Below are 14,800 nucleotides of genomic sequence, written 5' to 3' on the forward strand. Positions count from 1 at the left end.
GAACGACTAAGGGAACACCAGCTTTAGATAACGAACGGACAAGGTTCTAATTTGCCTATTCACTGCCGCGCATGCCCGTCGGCTGCCTGTGGCAAACCATGCCAGCCTTTGCTGGCAATAACAAAAATTTTGAGGCGTAGTCAGAACCAGTTGGCACGTGAGCTTGCCGAGGCTTTCTTCATCAAGAAAAAAAGAGACATTTGCGTCAGTGATACCTCCATAACATTGTACGATAATGAAAGCAGGTTCCTCGCATGCGCATAGATGATTTTGCGGTTTGTGTCGTATAAATGTGCATTTTGTTGTTCAATAAAATTCAGTCGCGAGTCTGCGCCCGTCTTCGTTCACTTCCTTGTCCGTGTTTACTTCGCGCAGCACCTTGTTTCATGAGAGGGCCCAAAATCTAACGTCCACACAGACGTGCTTGAGATTTGCCGCCGTGGTAATTCCTTCCGCGAATTGGCCGAAACAGATGTTTTGACTCTTAGACGCTCTATGTGCCATACGCGTCGTCAATGTTAGCTGCACTCGAGGTAAGAAATAACTGATACAGCGACTGCTCAATCGAGCTGCGGGGTCACTATGTTGAACGTTGTCTATATGACTCATTCACGTTTTTATTATTCATCTGTCCAGTCATGTATAGAAGAGCCCGGCGAGAGCGTAGTCACAAAACCTTGAGAATCAAGGCGAAGGAAAATTAAACGAATGATTAAGAATTAAGCGCTAAATTCAACAAAGTGTAATGTGCTAATGAAATCCGTTCACGTTTTCATAGTTGTACGCAACTTCTTCTTACGCATGTGTGATACTCTATGATTCAAGGCAAATAAAAAACACAAATATTCTGAATCAGGTAAGAAAATTGGGCGAATTGGGTTATGTTCATGGTTAATAACACAAAAGGAGGCTCACGAATACGGTAGCAGAGAACACTAGCGCTGTCTTTCAATTGAATGCAATGTATGTAATGTAATGTATGTTATGTATGTAAGGCAAGTGATTTTCAGTCTGACGCAAGTGTGTGTGCAAAAAAATGGATGAGCATTGTTGGCATGCAAGCGGCGGTGTCAAAGCGACAGCGCCATAGCGGCGCTAAGGGCAGCGACATGACCACTTTTGCGGGCACACAAGAAAAGGATGACGTCATTTTGAGGTCTGGCGGTGGGATGCCGCCACTTTCCCACTGGATAGATGCCTTCGCTAGCGACTATGTACTTCGTTCTGCCGAGCACCAGGCCGGAAGTGCACTGGCACCCAATCACCGGCAGGTACTCGGCGGAAGCAATTCTCTGCCTCCCACAGCAGTGGCGGATGCTCAACTATTTCGCTAAGGCTGTAGTGGGTTAAGGTGCGCCCAGGGACATTTACCGAAGCTTATGGGGTTACCTTTTGAGATGTGTACCCAAGAACAACAGAGCGCCAACTCAGTGTAGTGCTCTATTATTTTCGGAAAAACTCTACTCTTTCCGGTCGGCATTGGGAATTGAACCCGGTACCTACCGCATACAAACGGACGTTCTACAGTGTAGAAACCACTGTGGTGGTAGTCGTAGTTACATGTCGTCTTTATACGTCACCCATGTCATCTTTGCATGTCATCGTGATCTTCATTGATACTGCAGTGAAGGTGATGCCATATACACATAAAGTATATAGCGACTATACAGTGCCGACAAGAGCACCATGCATCCCTATTGAAAATTTATCCACCATGTGGGATGGTGGATTCCACCATCCACCATTATGGTGGATTATGGTGCTGGAAGATGGTGGCACATGGTGTATGCTGGATGCTGGCGTATGATGGATGCTGGGAATAGCGGAGCGTAAAACGGCTCTACAGCGTCGGGACCATCGTGATTAGCTGTTACACATAAATAATTGTATAGAATGCGATGTAGAAAGCATTAGTACAAAAAAAAAGAAAAAAAAAGCCCTATGCAAAAAAAAAAAAACTGCCGCCACCGGGAGTCGAACGTGCGACCTTCGGATCTCGAGGCGAGTACTTTACCACTACGCCACGCTGACTTTTTTTTTTTTCTTTATTGCCTTGCATACCAAGACTATTTACATACTCACAAAAAAAGGGGTAGAGCTATACAATTACAAAGTGAAAATATGAACCGTCAGCACTGAGCTGACTACAATCAAAACTTTGGCATGCGCAACAATAGTTCCACTCTGATGCACCAGAGTGGATTTCACGACTACGCCACGCTGACAGTTGCTTTCAGTTCTGCAAAATGACTAGTCAACATACGAATACACCGTTTGACTTCAGCTTTGCATGTCTCATACTGGACACAGACGCGATCTTCACATCGTACTAAAATTTGCATAGTTATTAAACGCGAACAAACTGCTGCCGGTAACGAATGGCACGTCGATAATGGCAACAGCGCTAACTTTCTTGTAGAATTCACAACGTAACTCCAAAAAAAGTGTCAAGTGGACCGAGGAGCGGGTATAGTGAACCGAATGTTACAGCTAAGTTTAATTGCCGTTTCTCGCTTTTTCCAAAGGGCGACATGTGCAGAGGCTTTATGTCGACTCAAATCTCATTCGATGAATACGCGCGTACAGTTGATTGAGTATTGTGATGCTTTTTTCGCGCAACCTACAGCGCAGCTGTGCCAGCGCACTGATCTGACGCTGTATCATTAGCTACAACTGCAGAACAGCTCGGCCAAACGCAAGTGCAGTGCGTGGGAAAAATATGCCATCATATTGGTTCAGTAAGGCGTTCGAATTGACAAGTCTATGTTCTCGCATACGTGTCAGAGAAGCGCCGGCGAGTGCGACCGGCGGCGGTTGGTGAGCGGAGGCGTTTGCTGGAAGCGCGTCGCATCTATGCTGATCGCTTCTTCTGCGGACACCGTACAGAAGAAAAAACGCTTCATTTAGGTTAGCCGATGCCACAGCTGTGCTGTAAAGTCATTCGCACTCATCGGAATCGTGTATCTTGAAACCCAGAAGTGCCGATAACACGTAGACGGACTCGGTCGGTAAGCTATGCCTAACCTTTGGTGGCAATCATGGTGGTAGAATATGATGGTGGAAGTGACACTTGGAGGGCTTATCTCGACGCAGGCCGAAGGTAAAAGTTTGTGCATTTTAGCTTCGCACGCATTTCCACTGTTACCTTAAAGTGCCGCTGAGGTAAGTGAGTGTGCAAGAATTGCCAGAGTTGCGTTTCTAGCGTGACGGTATCAAGCGGCGGCTGTTTTCTGGTCTACCCGCTGGAAGGGCTCACTTCTCGGCAACTGCGCGCCGATGTAACACAGATACTGTCGCTGTTCACACCGACACTTCTAGACTTGTAAACATCACAATAGAGCCGCACATCGCGGATGTAAACCTGATAAGTACGTGCGTAAAATGTAAACATTCACGGCTGCTGTGCTCCACAAATGTTGAGGCGGTTACGCCGCATGAATAAAAAAAAAGCGTGCTGAAAAGCTTAATGATCGGCGTTGGCTTCTTTGAACTGTAAACATATTTTTCTACACATTGAACAGCAAAACATTAGAAGTGACAGTGATTTCACATAATGTCACGTGCACTTTCATCATGCCACCGTCATCCAGCTTGTTCACCAAGCCATCCACCGAAACACGTTTTGCTCGCCACCATCAGCCAGCATTTTCCACTTAACACCGAAAAAAAGCTCGCCACCACCACCACCATCTGCCACCATTTTTCCACTCTCGCCACCATCAGCCAGCATTTTCCACTTAACACCAAAAGAAGCTCGCCACCACCACCACCATCTGCCACCATTTTTTCCACTCTCGCCATCATCAGCCATTATGACCACCACAGTTTCCACCACATCCACTATTGTTTCCACCTTGTCCACCAAGAATTCCAGCATCCACCAACCCACGATTTTCAATAGGGATGTCACGAAGAATATGACGTCGTGACAAATATATCGAAATGCAGACGACAGTATGGCAAGGACAGCGAAGGCGAAATCAGTGCGACGACACCGATACTGAACTCGCACGGTTACGTCGACAACGAGCATGCTCAACACGACGACGACAAGCCAGCGATGGTATGACTACTTTATTGCAGCTGTAGAAAAGTGTTCCAGCTTAAAACGACAATATCACATGGATTTTAAGGAAGCGTGACAGTCATTTTCTCATTCGATGGGACCTCCAAAACTTTTAAAGGTATTCCAAACACACGCTATGAACCCGGAAAGCATATGCACAAAACTAAGTGTTATTTAGGAATACAATTGGTAAGATATAAGGTAGTGCTTCTGCTCAATAACGCGCGCATTGTGATTTATTGTATCAAAATATCCGTCCTATAAAGACAATATTCTCGAAATCTGATATACGCTAGTGCGGAACCTGCACTTATGTATCACTCATCATGAACGAATGTTTAGGGTGCATACTTGTATTATAAGATTTGTAGAAGCTCTTTAAGTGGGGCATCACCATGGGTAACCTTCGTGTGCGGAAAATAGAACAGAATTTTCCAGTAAACTTAGAAAATATAGGGTTGGTTTCTAAATTGCATAGTTATGTCACGTGTATCAGGGCGCACGTTGACCAAGGACGGAGAAACGCATCGCGCGCTAAGTGGCTGCCGTCATGCGTCGTGGATCAATACCAACTATCCCGCAGATTACAACAATACTTGCAGTGTACTTTGTCATTTTACGTGCCGAATAGTTATTACGCATTATTTGAAGAATAGTTGGAAAGCTAGATAATAATAATTGTTGGGGGTTAACGTCGCAAAACGAATAGTTGCAGAGGTAGATCTGCCGTCGTGTTATATCGTTGCATCCATATTTCAAAATGTTCTACGTCTTTGAAGGTCATGATATTCTTCTTGTACACAACAACGATGTAGACCTGTGTTTGGATGAAGTGCGCGAAGTCGCGAAACAGCTGCTCAACGTGACCTGCAGTGGGTTGTCGTTGAGCGCCGGCTCCTTTAATTAGGGCACGACTGCACGAGTTGTTCAAATATTCTTCACAGAGACCGCCAGCATTGAGATTAGAGCGAGCCGCGTTTTAACCCCAAACCACTTTGCAGGAGTCGTGGTTCAATTTTGGGAAGTGCTTGTAGTGCGCCACACAAAGAGTACACCACACCAGACCTCCTTCCCGATGGTTCGGTGCGTTTTCCATCTTCTGCGTGGCAGGCTGTTCATCATGCATGCCTTCTAGCCTGTGAGTTTCACGGATCTCGAGTGTTTTTAGGTGTTTCTAGAAGTGGGAGACTGGCTTGCCCAACTGTACCGCATTGTTACAGGGCATGAGCACTCAGCTTTGAAGTTAAAGTTAGAAGTTCAACAAAGAAGTATAAAAGAGAAACCAGACACAGGAAACATAAATTCAGTGTTAGGTGTAGCAACTAAACTTAGCAGTGGAATATAACGCTTCGCCTTTTTTCGATTGTCTTGCGTAGCGTAGTCTTTAAAATGTTCCGTTGTCCATGGCGTCTAATGTTTTCGCAGTTACTGTGGTATGCAAGAGCTAAATGAACTCTAAAGGAGATTCGCTTCTTGCCTTAGACACTGTAGTATACTACATACTTTGGCAGAGAAGAAAATGCAGTCGCAATATTGATATGATGGTGGGCACTATTTATTTATAATCTATCTATCTATCTATCTATCTATCTATCTATCTATCTATCTATCTATCTATCTATCTATCTATCTATCTATCTATCTATCTATCTATCTATCTATCTATCTATCTATCTATCTATCTATCTATCTATCTAGCCGCCCACGTCTGGGTGTTCTCGTGATCGCCTCCTTAACATAGTTTATACCAAAATTGGCATATGAGTGTAAGAGCATTTGACGAATGTAACTGTCGGATAATGACATGAATGACGTGAAAATGCTGTGGCGTACGTGGCGAAATCGTTTCATCCAGACACCTGTGGCACATACCTGTTTACCATGGACCGCCGTATACGCGTATGCGCCGCAGGTAATTGACAGTTTATGTCTACCCAGGAACGGCGAGAGCAGGCATTGATGATTTAAATGCCAAGGAGTTAAGAAAAACCGATATTGGCAAGGTTGACCCGACGAATGAAAAGAATAAAAATTAAGATCGCAGCAGGAATTGAACCCAAGCATGTAGCAGTCGGGTTTTCAACAACAGAGCCACGCCAGGTCACGTCAATTGTGGTTGTAGTGCTGGCTAACTCATTTTATAACAAAGCAATAAACACTACATATGTACTTATACGATGTAGGCGTCGTATTAGGTTAACGTCACTTGTGGTTCCAGTGTTGCCTCTGCTCCTATAGAACGTTAAAAAACATCACATTTTCATTCCTATGATTCAGCAAGCTATATTCAAGCATGGCTAGACGCGGGGTGTTTAGGCTAACGAAAGTTACCTTTGATGTTCAAATAATCGCACCGTGAAGTGCACTTCGTTTCGATAATACTGACGTATGGGCTGTAGTGAGTGCTGACGTTACGTCAGGTCATAAGTCACCCCTCAACGCAAGTGTTTTCGGCATGCCTTGTAAGCTCATGATGTGCACACAACTACTACACTTAGAAAATTACGTCGATTCACCACGTAAAAATTCAAGAAATGCAGCATAGAACTATACATTCGCTGAGTGCTTCGCATGAAAGCGAGCCTCACAAGGCGTGGCATCTGCCAATTTTTTTTTCTTCCACTTTTTATCTCGTACCAGCAGGCGTATGTATTCAATCATGCGAAACAACGTTGCGTCCAGAATTCGGTCGCGATTAGGTCCGGCAGTGACAATAAACGCCAGGATCATTGCCTGCTGGCGGCATTTTTGAATTGTGTTGAGAAAGTTGAAGTGAACGCCAGCTTTCTAACAATAACAAGGAATTACGCTCGAACGCCTTGTTATAACCCTACTGTTGACTTTGAGCCTTCCTGCCAACTTATTTCTTGTTTGGATAAAAAAAAGCCGAATGAGTCACCAAAGTGCAGCGCAGCCGCGAAGGTTGCTTTAGAGATGCCAGATGCTTTAAAAATGTACTGAAGAGAAAAATAGAAACGGTTAATGCTTTCAACGTCGCATTTCCCGTGTTTCCCTGTAAGAAAACAATTAATTATTGCTTGTTACAATTCTTGCTGAGGCCTGTTGTTCTACACATACAGCTCCCGTCAAAGCTACCCGTTAATCCTCTTTTGGAGGTCATTATTATTCCCTCGGGGAGTCGTGGCAGGCGTGACTCTCCAGCAAAGCGTTAAAGATGTGGCAATTCAGCACTCCTCGAAAATTGTAACAGGTAAACTTCGTGTTCTCAGAATGAATGTTGCGTGCCCTGGCCACACGTTTTCGCGAGGGGCGAGTCACAAGCGTACTGAGATCTTGATGCTAGTTTCACATGCGTACCGCTTTTGTTAAAATGGGCAACGACATATCACCTCACATCAGCGCTCACTCCGATGAGGCCTATGAACTCTTAGTTGTGCCGAACCGCTGGAAACTTCTGCTATGCGCGTGAGAGCGTTTTGCAGCTATTTTATTTTTAACCCTATAGATACTACATATGACTCTTAGAATGCATTGCATAGTATGTAGCAGACTTCCGTCATTATTCGAGGCCCCTTACCTTTTTCTTAACAAATCTATATAAATAACAAAAAAAAATGTTTTCAGTGAACTGTGAAAGTTCCAAATTTCGTGGTGTAAAATTCACGACTGTTGCTAGACAACAAACTGCGCTTAGAGAAAACGTAGAGAAACTCTGGCTCAGCAAGTTGAAAATAATCACGAAGGTGAGTACTCCTGACAGCGCTCATTTTCAGGGCATATCGATTGCCATTGGTACCTTAAGCAGCCTTGACGAAACAGCTTCATTACTCTGTCGGTGTGACGAGTTAGTGTACGTGGCATCCGTGTGGCAGTGCGGTGTGCACAGTGCCGTGTTGTGGTGTAGCAAATTGTGCAAAACGCTTTGGTGGGGACGCGACAGCAAGGCGCGCAAGAGAGACTTGCGTCGGGCAGAAGAGGATGACATTCGCGGGAGATCGCGCGTGTGAACAGATGAGGGAGAAAAGAGCCACTACTAATTGGAAGGTGGCAGGCCTGATGGTAGATGCGGAGGACAGAAGGCGCCAGACTGAAACGCGAAAGAGGCCGACTCGGATAATCTGGAGCGAGAACACACTGGCGTCTTGGGTCGTGTTCCCGAGTTGAGGTCTCGAGCACGAATGTTTCTACAGGGTGAAAGGGTCCCCAGATGTTGTGGGAACCGGGCGTTTGTGAATCCGAGGCCTTCCTCTTGCTCGGGCCTCTGATCGTAGTCCGCAAGTGCCCCGGGGGGAGGGGGAGACTTCGCCGTCCATGCTGGCGAGCGCTTTCTGCTGCCGGCTGCTACACACGTGTAACTACTACAAGGGCCTATGACCAGCCACCATGGTGGCAACGTGGACAAATCTCCCAGTTCATATTCGGAAGTCATCTGCCTGCTGTAACTGAAGGCGCCTCTGTCTGCGACATTTGGGCAAACTCATCTCCTCGATCGCTCCACAAGTGACACCTGCCGCCCTCAAATCCATCCGCCGACAATGAAGCCACCGCTGTGGTCGACGCAAGCATCGGAACTACCAGTGGCTGTTCTTTCTTCGAACGTTCAACGGATCTTCGCTAAGTTACCTTGCCTAGCTTTTCGTAATAGTTTGTTACCGTGTGTCAGATTTCACTTTGTTTTTTCCTTTGTTTTTTCGAGCTTTTTCGTTCGTATCGAAAGTTCTACATTTGTTTTCAAAACTGTCTCGTCTTTTCCTGATCTAAGGCCCTGCCTAAACCGAGCAAGCGAAACACGAAACCTGCATCACAGTCAGACACCAGGGCAAGTTCGCGCTTTTTACTTTATCTCATTGCAACGAACATACACGCTTCAAGAATACCTGCGCCAAACGAACCAGTCACCGTGGTCACGGATTCACAAACCATCTGCAGAAACATAGAGAAAGGGATGCTCACAACCTACACAACTTATCATTACACATCATCATTAATCCCCACATTGTTATACATGTGCGTATCGCCTGGACACTGGCACACGCCTCTCTCCACGGCAATGAATGCGCTAATGCGGCTGCATGATAGCTCACAACCGGGCGCCATCGGAAGAGCTGTCCAACTCAGAAGACGCACCAAAGAACAACTGAACTACACTTAAACGCTACAACATTACGGACAAACCCGTATGTACTTTCCACCACAACACAAAACACTCAACCGAGAGGAAGCTGTTGCGTGACGGCAACTTCAGTCGAATTAATTCTACCTCCTTTTCATACTTGATCTCTTCCATCCCACACGATATCCCTCATGCTGCCCCTGCTGTGGAGCGGTCTACAGTGTATCACTGCACCTGGGAACGTCCACATCCACCGGGCTACCCCCATATTCCTCCTGGGAGATTGCGCTAACCAGCTCACATTCCTCCTGGGGAGCTAACATTCCTCCTGAGAGATTGCGCTGACGATATCAGAGCCACAGGAGGAGCGTCGGTCGATCCAGCGGACACGTGGAGTGGCGCGAGCCAATGCGGCCCTGAACTGAGGGCTCCACTATCCGAGGAAGAGCCCTTAACCTTATAAAAATAAAGTTTATCTCTCTATCTCCGCATTGCTACTCTTGAGGGTATAGGTGACTGCTGGCATTTGGAAACCCTGTTAAGCTCCATAAACCAACGTCTGTCAGGGTGGTGCTGACCTTAGGTAAAAATGCTCTTCGCGGAATGTAATTAGCTGCCCGCTTTGCTGTTTTCCTTCCACACAGTAAGTGACATGGGTTTTCTCACCTTGATATCGAAGTGATCTTGGAGGAAAAGGGTTGATCCTGTGGACAGTCATTGACTTATGGCTTTTCTTTACAGACAGAAAATGAATACGTCGTCAAATATATGTGCAGGGACGCACATATATTTGACAGGCGCTTCGGGCGCACATCTCTGCAGAATATAAGCTGTACTCTGGAGGCAGCTCTCCTATTGTGTTTATTGTGACGGTGCGTATTTTGTTGCTTTAGTTTGCTGTATGTATATTTTTTACAGAAAAAATAGCAATATAAAAAGAACAAGTCAAATAGGAGTCGAATAATATCACATCACAACAAACCTAAGCACGCTGCAGCAATCGTAATTGAAGATGCCTTAATATATACGTTTACCAGCTTTAGACGCTTAACATACTCATTAGCTAACTTTTAACAATACTTGGAACTCTAGCCAGCGCAGTATATCTCGACCTATTCACGTGAGAACGTACCTAGGAGAAGCGCCAACAATGTTGCTTCTATTACGTGATACGACCAACAGTACGATTTTTAAAGCTCCCGAAACTCTATTTCACTGTACGAAATCTCATTAGTATTTTTCTGAACAATTAAAGCAGCACAGGGACACTGGGCCTGTCCCTTGGCTGCCTAACGCCAGGGAGCCCTGGCTATAGGAAGTCACTTTTTGTGCCTTGCAATTCAGCTGGCTATGTCATCTGAATAATTGCCTAATCTAAAAGAACGAAAGAGGTACCCGGCGCACGGGTGAAACAGGTGCAAGCTATACGCTGCGGAGAAGGGTAGTTGCGAATAGAGGCAGGGTGATACAGCCCTTAGCAGTAGCAGCAGCAGTAGTAGTACTAGCAGTAGTAGTGGTGCTGGTGATGGTAGTAATAGTAGTAGTAGTAGAAGTTGTAGTAGTAGGGGTAGTAGAAGGTTAAAAGTAGGTGGACTAGCAGGAGTATTAGTATTAGCAGTGCAGTAGGAGTAGCCGTATAGTTACGCATTAGTAGAAAAAAAATTGGCCGCGTATCTGCGTGCTTCGCTGCAAATGTCGTGTAAAGACGATAGAAGAGGCGCTGTGTGAGATATGGACGCCATCTGGCAATACGTCGGGAAACATGAGTGCTGTGTTGCGTGCTGGTAGTCCCGGCGCAGCAGCAGGCGAAGACCGGCGGTGACCAACGCGACCGGTGGGGACGCCAGCCATCGCGAACACGCGGTTTGGCGCGAAGCGCTGAAGCAGAAGAAACGTCCACACTCAACGAGTACTCTCCACACACTATTTTATTTACACGTCGCCTGGGTGAAACAGGAATGCCAGAGCGGCGCCCACAACCGGCAGCCTGAAGGCCGCACACGACGCTGCTTTTTTATTTTTTAAATATTTTTTTTCACCTTCTTGGCCTTCTCAAATCTAAAGGTTTTCAACACCAACCCGTGGCATTCGTACAGTGTAATACAGAACCGAAACCGAAACACAACAATGAGCTCGTGTGGAGAGCACGGAGGAAGGCAAATTTCAGCGCAGCTTAAGAAACTTGGGTCCTTAAAATTACGTATGTATGCATTTTCTATTAAAGGAACACGCCATCTGATACTTACCTAATGATGTTGCACCTCAGATATGCATGATATTTACTTTTTGATCGACAACGTTCACAAGTATGAACAGCCGTACCAGTTCAAGAAGGCTGGCCCTTGGGCAAGTATGTTCAACTTTGGCCAAGTGGCTGAATCTAGGGACGTGCCGACAAACAGAAAGACAGACAGACGGAAAGACAGACCAAAATTTCTCCGTTTAAGTATCCCAAGAAAGACTATCGTCTTTAATACTGGGAGTGTGCTAGCCAAGTAGAACTTTTTGCTGGGCCAGTTGGTGCATGTTTAACGAAAGGAATCAGACGCAAAAGAGACGAACACAAGAAGTGACATGGACGAACGCCTACTGACAAATTATTTTATTCGAAGAAAACGGGAATGCATATAGGCTCACATTTCGACAACGCTAATCACATGGCGTTCTAAAAGCGATAAAACTATACGTGATGACGTGTCTTTAGAAAAAAGGACATATGATCAATGACACGTGGTGTATAAGGCCAAAGCAACATGAATATAAAAGAGCAACAATTGCATAAATGATAACAGCAACAAAAAATGCAAACAGATCACACAGAACCACCCATAAAAATCGTTTTTCCTCTTCCAGACATGCGCGGTCGGTATACCACCTAATGCGAGAAGTTACTTTAACCCAGTGCTTCTAAAAAGGAGATTAAGTATTCGTATACCACTTTTGATGGTTCGCTGACGCAGTTAACATCCTTTCCTTTGATACATAAGGCTTCTTTCAGCTCGCGTGCAACTTTGTATCGACTCCTACCCAAAACCAATGTTTCCTTTAGACGAGGCACGCACCCGCAGGCTTTACAATGAATTGCTAAATTGGACCCAGTACCTTTGTCAAGTGAAGGTACTGGGTCCAAGTGTGGTAGCCGCAGCCGAAGTGTGGGACGCGTAGCATCATTAGCGCTAAATAATGTGGCACTGGCACATGCACACTTTCGCCCTTAGTGAAATGTGTATGGAAAGGTATAAACGAAAAAAATATATATCTGCAGTGCATATAGGCTACTAGAGTACCCCGAAAAAAAATGCTTATATGTGTCGTCTTTCTGTCCAACAACAAAAATCATCATATTGCCGCGATCACTTGCCATCCTTATCGCTTTGCTTGTGACGCACGTAACTAGTGTGTATCTGCGCTCCATCACGAACGCGTGATCCGTGAACTTATCTTCGTGCCGCGTTTTATCGGGGAACGCCCCTCGCCGTTAAAGTGAGTGCAGTCGTGGGCGCCAGTGTAGTAGTTCGCCATCCGTACGGCGGTTCACTTGTTTCTTTCGGGCGCTGGTCAGCCCAATGAAATAAAGGATTGTTGCGGCTTGCTCCTGACCCTGTCGTGCACGTCTCTTCATCGTCGCGACTGTGTGCCAACTGGTGGAGGTGCTGGGTATGCACCAGGTCCCTGAACCGACGGCTGCACGGAAGGACGAGACCGCCAAAAGCAGCGACGCGACTCGCAGTAGCCGCCACCTACAAGGGTTGCCACCGGAACCCGGAACACTACCGGAGCGCACTCGACAGAAAAAAGAAGACTCGACGTCAACCATGAGCCTACCAGCTGCGCCCACCCCTGTCATCTTACAACAGTCTCGAGTGCCTCCAACCTTCCACGGCTCACCTGTAGAGGATGCGGAACATTGGCTCGACCAATTCACTCGGGTGGCTTCACTAAACAATTGGGATGACGAGATGAAGCTGCGTCACGTTTTCTTCGCACTCGACGGCCCCGCTAAAACGTGGTTTGAAAACCACGAGGCATCTTTGATTACGTGGGAGGTGTTCAAGACTGATTTCTTGAGGACGTATGCCAACATGCTGCGCAAAGAAAGGGCCGATATCTTGCTACAATCGAGGATCCAAAAGCCCAACGAAACTATATACGTCGAGGAAATGAAGCTCCTCATCCGCCGTGTGGATCCGAACATGGCAGAGGAAAAACAGGTTGGGCTTCTAATGCGAGACGTAAGAGTCCCTTTTCGCTGGCTTAGTGCGCAACCCACCGAAAACCGTTGCCGAGTTCACGCACGAGGCATCCACCATTGAAAAGACCTTAGATGCCCGGAACCGCCAGCACAACCGCACAGCGCACATAGCTTCAGTCGACCCTCAAGCGACGTTCGCAAGTACCAGCAACTTGCGAGAAATAATACGCGAAGTCGTTCGCGAGGAGCTGCGGCCACTTATACCTGCACCCTCGCAGCCTCCGGAAGCGTCACTCACGGATGTTATACGCGACGAAGTTTGCATTGCTTTGGGTGTTTCTCGCCCGGTGACTCCAAGTCAAGACAGCCAGGGAATAAGTTACGCTGCCGCAGTACGCAGCCCAAGAGGTTCCGCCAACGTGCGCCGTGAGCATTACGAACCAGCCCAGCGATCGCCGTCACCCGCCTACCCTCCTGCTTTTTTGGAAGCGCCGCGAAAAGCAGACCTCTGGAGAACCCCCGACCAGCAACGCCCGCTATGCTTTCACTGCGGTGAGCCAGGCCACGTCCTCAGATACTGCCCTTACAAACGCATGGGACTTCGTGGTTTTGCCCTCGACGCACCACGACCGCGACCCGGAGAGCGACCACGCGAAGTTGAAGACTACTTGCTCCGTGCCGAGTATTCGCCCACCAGTCCATCACGATCACCATCACCGCCATGCAGCCGCTTCACATCGCCAGGCCGTGGCTACGCGGCGGCAGCGCTAGGAAGGTCCCCGAACCCTCGGAGGGGAAACTGAGTAAAGCAGCCTTTGGAGGCGAGGTTGCTTGCCGGCGAATGAACGAAGAACCTCCACTGACCATACCGCACGACGACGGCGCCCCGACGGAGACACCACGGCTGCTATGACGACACTTCGCACAAAGCTCGACGGCACGCCCCAACCGCACTTGCAGCACTAGCAGAAGCCGCGATTCGAGACCAAGACCGACGTCCAACTCGAGATCTAGAATCTCTGATCTAGAGGTACTTATAGACGGCCGTAGTGTAACAGCACTTATCGACACAGGAGCCGACTTTTCCGTAATAAGCGGAGCCTTCGCAGAGCAACTAAAGAAGTTAATGACTAGATGGGATGGTTCCGTGATCAGCACAGCCGGAGGCCATCTCGTGTTGCCAACGGGACGATGCACAGCACGACTGACTGTCAGCGGACGTACTTACCCAGCGTGTTTCATAGCCGTGCAGCAGTGTTCCCGCGATGTCATCTTGGACATGGATTTCCTCACCGAACATCAAGCAATCATCGACCTTCAATCAAGACAGATCACACTTTCCACGGGCCAAGCCATGCTGTCGAAGACAACTCTAGGGCACCACGCCGTCCTGAGTGTTCTAGAGGAAGTAAGCATCCCACCATGGTCAAGCGTCATAATACCAGTGATTACAGGAAACACAGAAGAT

Source organism: Rhipicephalus sanguineus, chromosome 2, assembly GCF_013339695.2.
Source record: "Rhipicephalus sanguineus isolate Rsan-2018 chromosome 2, BIME_Rsan_1.4, whole genome shotgun sequence".
NCBI classification, from domain to species: domain Eukaryota; kingdom Metazoa; phylum Arthropoda; class Arachnida; order Ixodida; family Ixodidae; genus Rhipicephalus; species Rhipicephalus sanguineus.